We start from the raw sequence: 11,266 nt of genomic DNA, 5'->3' as shown, positions 1-11,266 counted from the left end.
TACTCCTACCTTTACTATGTTTATTTTTAGAATTTCTATATTTGGTTCTTCCTCTAACATGGTTTACTTCATTTTGGACCTGATTAGATATATTAGTTTTAAGATCCATTTCTTTACTTTTTAATCCATTAACTACAGTGTTTAAGTTTACATTATCCATATCATATTTTATAGCAGCTTTAACATCACTATAGGCATCAGGAATAGCATTCAAAATAACAATAGGAGAGTAATCATCAATATTTTTATCTCTAGTTAACTTGATATCCTGAATTATTTTTGTAAAATCATCCAAATCTTCCTCAATGTTTTAAAACAAATCTAGTTTTGTATCTGAAAATTTTTTCAAGTAAAAATAATTTACTAGGTAAGGATGTTTCAGTATAGAATTCCTCTAACTTATTCCACAAATCTTTAGTTGAACCTTGTTTACTAACTTTTTTCAAAACAGTATCAGACAGATTCAAAATTATAGAACAGTAGGCATATTCATCATTTTCTATTTTCTTTCCTTCAGAAATATTTTCAGAGTATCTCCCATCAATAGCTTTGAAAATACCAACACTAAGTTATTTTACGCACTAGACAATTTTTTGCACAAAGCGATTAATATCATAAATTTAGAAAATAATTTTCAAAAAATATTGCAGATTTTCATAAATAAGCAGTAAGCAGAAAACAGAACGCACTAAGTAGTAATCATAGATATCACACAAACGGAAAAATCAAGAGGTTATTTCGTAAAGAAAATAAAATTCAAATGAAGACGATCTAACCGGTCACCCGAAGGAAGAGAACCCGAAGGCTCTACCACTGTTAGTGAAAGCCCTTCAGTAGTTAGCCCAAATAACAAATGCCTTAAACAACTATTACAACGAATAGTAGGTTATGAAAACCCTTAATATTACAAACCAATATTACAAAATAACACAACATATACAGATCAGAATATAACTATCAGAATATTAATAAATCTACAGAAGCAGTGATAAACATAACGAGATCAACAAAGTAGTTGGCTCAGGGGCCAGATGTAGCAGAGGGTAGCCTATGGCCACTAAGACCGGCAACCACTACACCGATTGAAAATATCCAAATCTTACCACAAAAGGCTCAGTCAAGCAAACCCTCTTAGACTTCCACTAAGGAACAAAGTTCACAAAGAACTTTTTTTTTTTTAATCGGGAGCAAGAGAAGAAGAAGATTTCTTGTTTTTCTTATGTTCTTATTATTATATTCAAAAAACCACCAAAAGTAGATTACATATAGGGAGGACATTGATATTGGAGAAGGGGGCACTGATATAGGGGAGAGAGAGAGAGAGAGAGAGATAGATAGATAGAGAGAGAGGAAGTGTAGCACCCTCTAACGCTACTAGGACTATATCTTCTCTAAACGTCATATTTAAAGTAATCCCTCTGTTTATATATAAATGCACATAATCATTTAATCAATATTTATACGTAATCTCAACGTCATAACAGGCATAATCAACCCACAACATTATATATATATATCAAACACCACAAGTAATCCATCACAGGTAATCCCCACGCTTATGTTCTCTCTATACAAATAAAATGTGATTTGTACTCTAACTGACAAAGAGGAGAAAACTGCATACTGGCCCGACTTGCCTGAGTATAACGCGTAGACCTAGTCTTCAATAGTCAGACACCTCAAAGTCTACTTCTGAAAGAAAATGTCAGCAGATGAATTAGTCTGCAACTCATTAAATAAATAACCAGCCCTATCTATATATGTATATCAAATATAACCCCAAACAAGATAAGTAGGCAACATACATGGAATACAGTCAATTTAATCCCCACATAATCGACTTTATTACACTACATAGATATCGCAATAAGACAATCAATTAAACTTTCCTTTTTCCTAGTTTGCTTACCAGAAGGTGATATCGGATTTTTCTCGTCAACTCAATCTCACCGTTATATAAGTTCAAGTGAGTCCCCTTTACAGCCGGCTCATCAATCTCATTTCGCATCATAGCTCTTTTATATTGCAGCATCGCACTTTTATATCGTAGCATCGCTCTTTTCATATCACATTATTTTTTTTATATCGCAACATCGCTCTTTTCATATCATATTTTTCTTTCATATCGCAGCATCTCTCTTTTCATATCATATTTTTTTTCATATCGCAACATCGTTCTTTTCATATCATTTCACCTTACTGGCTTTTCAACACATCAAGGGGTATTCACACCACAAGTATATTCAATTTCCACAACTCCCTCATTTCCACATATCACCATTCTTGTAAGCAACTAGTAATGTAAAATAATATATCAACATATTCTCATTTTCAGACATCCACAACACATCAAACAACAAACATAATACTTCAACGTATTTTCTCGTTTCACGTACACAATATCGTCAATCAAATTAAATCATTCACCACTCATATATTTTCAGATAAATCAATGTCAACATGAACCACATATTTATATGACAGTAATACCACGAAGAAATGGGACATATATAGATAATACTAATTATGTACTTACCTCGACCTTACAACGCTTTTATCTATCTAATAGGTAGTGGTTCGGTCTTTCACTTTACCTCCGTATCCTATAATAAGTTATACCACATGCAGTTAATATATGGAGAACATCGTAATTTCTTTTAAATATAATATTAAATATTATTCGTATAATTTCTAATAATTATTTAATATTCCATTGCTATCGAAATATAAATCTTCGTTTTTCCTCTTTATTAACATACCATTTATTAAATATAATTTTTGAATTATTTCTATGAATTTTCTATCAATTTCTCGCTATTATATAATTTAATTAAACAATAATACATAGAATTGCGTATTTGGCTAATAATTCCGATAAAATTGTATAAATCGGCTATAGTAGTATTTAAATCTAACAAATTTAATAATCTAATTAACCAACGATATCATTTTTATATCTGATTTGATATTTAATTCAACACTATTTTAAATACCCAAACTCGTAAAATATTCCGGTTAAATAGTACATCGCTCAATATAAACAACATTTAATAAATGGACTAATTAAATAATATAATTATATAAATTAATAAAAATTAAAATTACGATTTTCGTACCTCTGTTAGTTTTCTTTTTTCGACCGAGAATTGCAATTCTCACAATTGCAAGTGTGTGTGTGTTATGTGTATTGTGAATGTGTGTGTGTGTGTAACAAAGAAAAGGACAAGAGAGTGAGGCGGTGGGGGTGATGGCCCACCAAGCCTACTCTCAATTCTCTCGCTCTCTTTCATATATATATATATATATATATATATATATATTATTACTTACTAATATATGTATATATATATTATTTACATATAAGCATATAATATTATTATTATTTTATTTATTTAATTAGATTTTTATCAAAATACCCATCACGTTCCTCCTAAATTTTCCTTAATTAATATAAGTTGTCCTCAAATATTATAACGAATTTCAATTTTATCCGTTCAAGTTTTATTATATTCCTATTATGACCTATAATTTATTTATCAATTAATTAAGTTTTATAAGAATTTATCAATTAATCCCCCAATTAAGTAATATAATCTTTGGGGCGTCACAATTCTCCCCTTCTAATAAAGAATTCGTCCTTGAAATTTAACTAACTTACCCGCTTAGGGAATAAATATAGGTATTTTTCTCTCATGTTCTCCTCAACTTCCCAGGTGGCTTCTCTTGGAGAGTGATGACTCCATTTGGCCTTCACCGTTGGTATTTCTTTATACTCCGATCCAAAATTTCCATTGACTCTTCCACATATGTCAATCCCTCTGATATCTCCATCTTTGGCTCATGCAAAATATGACTAGGATCGGATCGGTATCGTCGTAGCATAGATACGTGAAACACGTCATGTATCTGTGATAATTCTGTCGGTAATGCTAACTGATAGGCTAGTGGTCCAACTCGCTCCAGAATTTCATATGGCCCAATATACCGTGGATTCAACTTTTCCTGCTTCCCGAATCTCAAGATTCCTTTCCATGCTGATACTTTTAGAAAAACTTTTTCCCCCACTTCGTATTCCATCTCTCTGTGATGCTTACCGACGTAACTCTTCTGCCGATCCTATGCTGCCTTCAAACACTTTTTAACTGTTTTTATCTTGTCGATTGTTTCTTGAACTAATTCCGGCCCTTCAAGCTGTCTCAATCCCTCAATATCCCAACAGATTGGACTTCCGCATTTTCTTCCATACATAGCTTCATATGGAGCCGTACCAATACTAGAATGAAAACAATGGTAGATGATCATCCCAATTTCCTCTGAATTCAATTACGCAGACTCTCATCATATCCTCTAATGTCTGAATCGTTCTTTCTGATTGTCCATCAGTCTGAGGGTGAAACGCAATACTGAAATGAAATTTTGTACCTAGAGCCGTTTGCAAGCTTCCCCAGAAATTAAAAGTAAATCGAGGATCTCTATCAGAAACTATAGAGGTAGGAATGCCATGTAATCTCGCAATTTCTGAAACATACAATTTGGCGAACTTATCCAAAGAATCATTTTGACGAATTGGCAAGAAATGTGTAGATTTAGTCAATATGTCAACAATCATCCAAATAGCATCATGTCTTCTGAACGTACGTGGTAACCCAATGACAAAATCCATAGTAATCTTTTCCCACTTCCATTCAGGTATAGTCAAAGGATGAAGCTTACCAGCTGGTGCTTGGTGTTCTGCTTTTACTTGCTGACAAGTTAAACATTTCGCTACAAACTCTGCCACATTTTTCTTCATTGTTGGCCACCAGTAATAGGGTCTCAAATCCCGATACATCTTGGTACTGCCAAGATGCACAGCATGCGGTGCGTAGTGCGCCTCGTGCATAATTTCCACTCTCAACTCCTCTACGTTCGGCACGCATGTATGTTTTCCATTGAACAATGTACCATCTTCTTAGATTATAAATTGATCGCTCTTTCCTTTTTGCACCTTAGCTTTCATCCTCTGCAGATATGGATCTCTAGCCTGTGCATATTTAATTTTATCCTTGAGGGAGGGCTTCACTTGTATTGTAGCCAGTAGAATATCACCACCAACGCTAAAGTGTACATCCATAGCTCTAAGGGCAGTTAAATACTCTATGTTATAGAAGATCATATTGGCAAGTTGGTCCACCGTCTTTCTACTCAAAACATCTGCTACAATGTTTGCCTTTCCAGGATGATAGTCAATGGTGCAGTCATAATCCTTCAAAAGCTCCATCCACCTTCTTTGCCTGAAATTCAACTCTTTCTGTGTTGGGATATATTTCAAAGTTTTGTGATTTGTAAATATTTGAAATGTCTCCCCGTATAAGTAATGCCTCCAGATCTTCAATGCATGTACTATGGCTGCTAACTCCAAATCATGGGTCGGATAGTTCATCTCATGTGGCCTCAACTACCTCGAAGCATAAGCTATAACTCTCCCATGTTGCATCAAAACACAACCAAGTCCTTGTCGTGAAGCGTCCGTAAATACCACATATCCTCCATCCCCAGACGACAAAGCAAGGATAGGTGCTGAGGTGAGTCTCTTCTTCAACTCCTCAAAACTCTGAGCACATTTGTCATTCCAGTTAAATGGTGCGTTCTTCTTCAACAAGTTCGCCAGAGGTTTCGCAATTATAGAGAAATCCTTTACAAACCTTCTGTAGTAACCAGTAAATCCCAGAAAACACCGAATCTCGGATACATTTTTAGGTGGCTCCCATTCTAAATGCCTTAACTTTTGCCGGATCAGGTTGTACCCCTTCTTTTGAAACAACATGCCCCCCAAAAGTAATTTTCTCTATCTAAAACTCACATTTGCTGAATTTACCGTACAACTGTTTCACTCTCAAGATCAGTAAAATTGTTCGTAAATGTTGCTCATGTTCCTCGTGGCTACTCAAATATATCAAAATATCATCAATAAACACAATCACAAATTGATCGAGGAATGATTGTAATGACCTATAGATGTCATGAAAATATTCCAGTTACCTCGACCAACCCTACCTCGTCCTCTGCTCGCACCTGTTCGTTGTAGTTTTCCCCCACACTGCTAAACTCTGAAATCTGAGGTCCTCTAGAATTATCCCTCCATGTAGGACAGTCCCTGACAATATGTCCCGATTGACGGCAACGATAACATACAATTGGTTGGGCTCCCCAACATTCACCAGTGTGTCTCCTACCACAATTAGCACAAGAAGGAGTAGATCCTCCACTGAACGATCTGGCTGGATCTTGTCTCCCTCCAAATCCAACCGATGTAGGGTCGCCTCTACTCGAAAACACTGAAGGGGTCCTACTAGTCTGACCCATTCCTCGGCCTCTAAACCAACCCTCTTTCAAATTTATCTCTCCTCAATTCATCGACACTCACCTCTTTTGGAGTATATTTTGACAATCTCACAAATTGCAATTCATACTCAACAACAAATAAATTATTCTGCTTTAATTCAGGAAATTCAACTTTCTTACGGTTTATGTAGACCGATGGAGTATATTTTTCAGCAAATTCTTTCAAAAAGTCATTCCACGTCAAAGTGACAGGTCGGTTCTTGCTCCCCGGAACTGTTTCCCACCAGTCTAAAGCATCTTTCTCCAGTAAGGACACTGCGTACCTCAACTTTTGCTCAGAAGTACACTCAATTATGTACAACACCCTTTACGTGTTTCTCAGCCATTATTCAGCAGGATTAGTTGTACCGGTAAATACCTTTGCCCCCTATCTCCTCACTATTTCATAATTTTTATCAATAACTGCATCCTGTGGTTGGGGTTATGGCGGTGGAGCCATACTCTGCATCATTTCTAGAAATTATTGCATAAAGGGACTCATTTCTGGTTGTGGGGCGTTTCTATTTTGGGATTCTAACCCCTAATGTTCTGATGCATGATTAAGACCCTGCACAGACTCTAATGACTCAGTTGGGCTTGTAGCGTTTTCCCTTGACACTTCCATCCTATATAAAATACACACATGTAAGTAGATTTCTAATATTTACCTCATGTATAATATTACATCTCATGTACTATCCCTAGGAAATCTAATCCCTGCTCTAATACCACCTAATGTAGCACCCTCTAACGCTACTAAGGCTATATCTTCTCTAAACGTCATACTTAAAGTAATCTCTGTGTTTATATATATAAATGCACGTAATCATTTAATCAATAAATATACGTAATCTAAACGTCAGACCAGGCATAATCAACCCACAACATTATATATACATATCAAACACAACAACTAATTCATCACAGGTAATCCCCACGCTTACGTTCTCTCGATACAAACAAAATGTAATTTGTATTCTAACTGACAAAGAGGAAAAAACTGCATATTATTAGGGGGCCTTATCTTATCCTCCACCAAATACCTGATAGCCTCAAAAGGCTCGGCCATGTGAGGGATAAGGAAAGGGTTCGGTCTTGATTGGAAAAAATAAGCAAATCAACAGATAAGCAATAGATCAATAAGCAGTAAGCAGATTAATAGAAAAGCAACAACAGTTAGCACTTTAAAAGAAGAATGGATTCACTGAGCAATAAGATTAGGCACTAAACACAGTTCAAAGAATACTTTGTGCACACAACATATTAAAAGAGATCGCTCACAGAGCCAAAAATATCAGATTTTGAGAACAATTACCAACACTAAATTATTTTACGCACTAAACAATTTTTTGCACAAAGCGGTTAATATCAGAAATTCAGAAAATAATTTTCAAAAGATATTGCAGATTTTCATAAATAAGCACTAAGTAGAAAACAGAATGCACTAAGCAGTAATCATAGAGATCACACAAACGGAAAAATCAAGAGGTTATTTCACAAAAAAAATAAAATTCAAATGAAGACGATCTTACCGACTCACCCGAAGGAAGAGAACCCGAAGGCTCTACCACTGTTAGTGAAAACCCTTCAGTAGTTAGCCCAAATAACAAATGCCTTAAATAACTATTACAACGAATAGTAGGTTATGAAAATCCTTAATATTACAAACCAATATTACAAAATAACACAACATATACAGATCAGAATATAACTATCAGAATATTTATAAATCTACAAAAGCAGTGATAAACATAACGAGATCAACAAAGTAGTTGGCTCAGGGGCCAGATCTAGCAGAGGGTAGCCCATGGCCACTAAGACCGGCAACCACTACACCGATTGAAAATATCCAAATCTTGCCACAAAAGGCTCAGTCAAGCAAACCCTCTTAGATTTTCACTAAGGAACAAAGTTCACAAAGAACTTTTTTTTTTTAATCGGTAGCAAGAGAAGAAGAAGATTTCTTGTTTTTCTTATGTTCTTATTATTATATTCAAAAAACCACCAAAAGTGGATTACATATAGGGAGGACATTGATATTGGAGAAGGGGGCACTGATATAGGGGAGAGAGAGAGAGAGAGGAAGTGTAGCACCCTCTAACGCTACTAGGACTATATCTTCTCTAAACGTCATATTTAAAGCAATCCCTGTGTTTATATATAAATGCACATAATCATTTAATCAATATGTATACGTAATCTCAACGTCATAACAGGCACAATCAACCCACAATATTATATATACATATCAAACACCACAAGTAATTCATCACTGGTTATCCCCACGCTTATGTTCTCTCTATACAAACAAAATGTGATTTGTACTCTAACTGACAAAGAGGAGCAAAATGCATACTAGCTTTCTTGAGTATAACGCGTAGACCTAATCTTTAACAGTCAGACACCTCAAAGTCTACTCCTGAAAAAAAATATCAGTAGATGAATGAGCCTGCAACTCATTAAATAAATAACCAGCCCTATCTATATATGTATATCAAATATAACCCCAAACAAGATAAGTAGGCAACATGCATGGAATACAGTCAATTTAATCCCCACATAATCGACTTTATTACACTACATAGATATCTTGCAATAAGACAATCAATTAATTTTTTCATTTTCCTAGTTTACTTACCAGAAGGTGATATCGGATTTTCTCGTCAACTCAATCTCACCGTTATATAAGTTCAAGTGAATCCCCTTTACAGCCGGCTCATCAATCTCATTTCGCATCACAGCTCTTTTATATTGCAGCATCGCTCTTTTATATCGTAGCATCGCTCTTTTCATATCACATTATTTTTTTAAAATCGCAGCATCGCTCTTTTCATATCATATTTTTCTTTCATATCGCAGCATCGCTCTTTTCATATCATATTTTTTTTCATATCGCAACATCGTTCTTTTTATATCATTTCACCTTACAGGCTTTTCAACACATCAAGGGGTATTCACACCACAAGTATATTCAATTTCCACCACTCCCTCATTTCCACGTATCACCATTCTTGTAAGCAACTAGTAATGTAAAATAATATATCAACATATTGTCATTTTCAGACATTCACAACTCATCAAACAACAAACATAATACTTCAACGTATTTTCTCGTTTCACGTACACAATATCGTCAATCAAATTAAATCATTCACCACTCATATATTTTCAGATAAATCAATGTCAACATGAACCACATACTTATATGACAGTAATACCACAAAGAAATGGGACATATATAGATAATACTAATTATATACTTACCTCGACCTTACAACGCTTTTATCTATCCAATAGGTAGTGGTTCGGTCTTTCACTTTTCCTCCGTATCCTATAATGAGTTATACCACATACAGTTAATATATGGAGAACATTGTAATTTCTTTTAAATATAATATTAAATATTATTCGTATAATTTCTAATAATTATTTAATATTCCATTGCTATCGAAATACAAATCTTCATTTTTCCTCTTTATTAACATACCATTTATTAAATATAATTTTTAGAATATTTCTATGAATTTTCTATCAATTTCTCGCTATTATATAATTTAATTAAACAATAATACATAGAATTGCGTATTTGGCTAATAATTCCGATAAAATTGTATAAATTGGCTATAGTAATATTTAAATCTAACAAATTTAATAATCTAATTAACCAACGATATCATTTTTATATCCGATTTGATATTTAATTCAACACTATTTTAAATACCCAAACTCGTAAAATATTCCGATTAAATAGTACATCGCTCAATATAAACAAAATTTAATAAATGGACTAATTAAATAATAATTATATAAATTAATAAAAATTAAAATTACAATTTTCGTACCTCTGTTAGTTTTCTTTTTTCGACTAAGAATTGCAATTCTCACAATTGCAAGTGTGTGTGTGTTATGTGTATTGTGAATGTGTGTGTGTGTATAACAAAGAAAAGGACAAGAGAGTGAGGCGGTGGGGGTGGTGGCCCACCAAGCCTACTCTCAATTCTCTCTCTCTTTTATATATCTATATATATATTATTACTTACTAATATATATATATATATTATTTACATATACGTATATAATATTATTATTATTTTATTTATTTAATTAGACTTTTATCAAAATACCCATCACGTCCCTCCTAAATTTTTCTTAATTAATATAAGTTGTCCCCAAATATTATAACGAACTTCAATTTAATCCATTCAAGTTTAATTATATAATTTATTTATCAATTAATTAAGTTTCATAAAAATTTATCCATTAATCCCCCAATTAAGTAATATAATCTTTGGGGCGTCACAGAAAGACGGCGGTGGAGAAACCCAGAAGAGAACGAGGGAGAGACGAAGAGACGAAAAAGAGAGAAATAAGATTAGGGTGTCTATAGAAGAGGTGGGGATAAAGAAACGAGAGAGTTGGGTCGGGTTAAATGGGCCAGGTGGAGAGAGTAGGAACATACGAATGGGCTAAGGCAGCAGAATGAGTTTAGCCATCCAGGTGTGTGGGTTTAGGTGGTGTGGGTTGGGCCTTTCCAATTAAAATCATAGACCATAATGTTTCAACAAAAGGCGCAGTGGAGAGGGGGAGGGGGATGCAAGGGAAGGGGCAAGGAGAAGCAGAGGGAAAGGGGGGCGAAGGCAGCTGGGTAGGAGGCGGTCTGTCGGAAGGATGGGGTGGGCTAACATATGATATATTATGTATAATATATATTATCTATATCTGTATATATTATATATAATATATATTGTCTGTATATTACATATAATTTATATTTCAAAAATATATTTTGGTTTTTTGTACATTAATTATATATTTGAATTGAGCTTGAAGATAAAATTTCAATTGTTAATTAAGATTTATATGAACAGTGCATTATTGTAAATGTAATATGAGTCATCGATTT

General features: G+C 34.1%; 1 long non-coding RNA gene across 1 annotated transcript; it reads right to left on the bottom strand.

Moving 5' to 3' along the window:
- Positions 1-1,401: 1,401 nt before the first annotated feature.
- On the bottom strand, positions 1,402-3,270 carry LOC148789449 (uncharacterized). Its single transcript, XR_016067335.1, has 3 exons — positions 3,117-3,270; positions 2,537-2,603; positions 1,402-1,692 (listed from the first exon to the last, which is right to left on the bottom strand). It is a non-coding gene; the product is annotated as an uncharacterized LOC148789449 (long non-coding RNA).
- Between the last annotated feature and the right edge of the window lie 7,996 nt (positions 3,271-11,266).

This window comes from Sesamum indicum, linkage group LG1 (genome assembly GCF_026168435.1).
Source record: "Sesamum indicum cultivar Baizhima isolate 11 linkage group LG1, ASM2616843v1, whole genome shotgun sequence".
Classification (NCBI taxonomy): domain Eukaryota; kingdom Viridiplantae; phylum Streptophyta; class Magnoliopsida; order Lamiales; family Pedaliaceae; genus Sesamum; species Sesamum indicum.
This window is presented reverse-complemented; position numbering and strand designations above follow the sequence as displayed.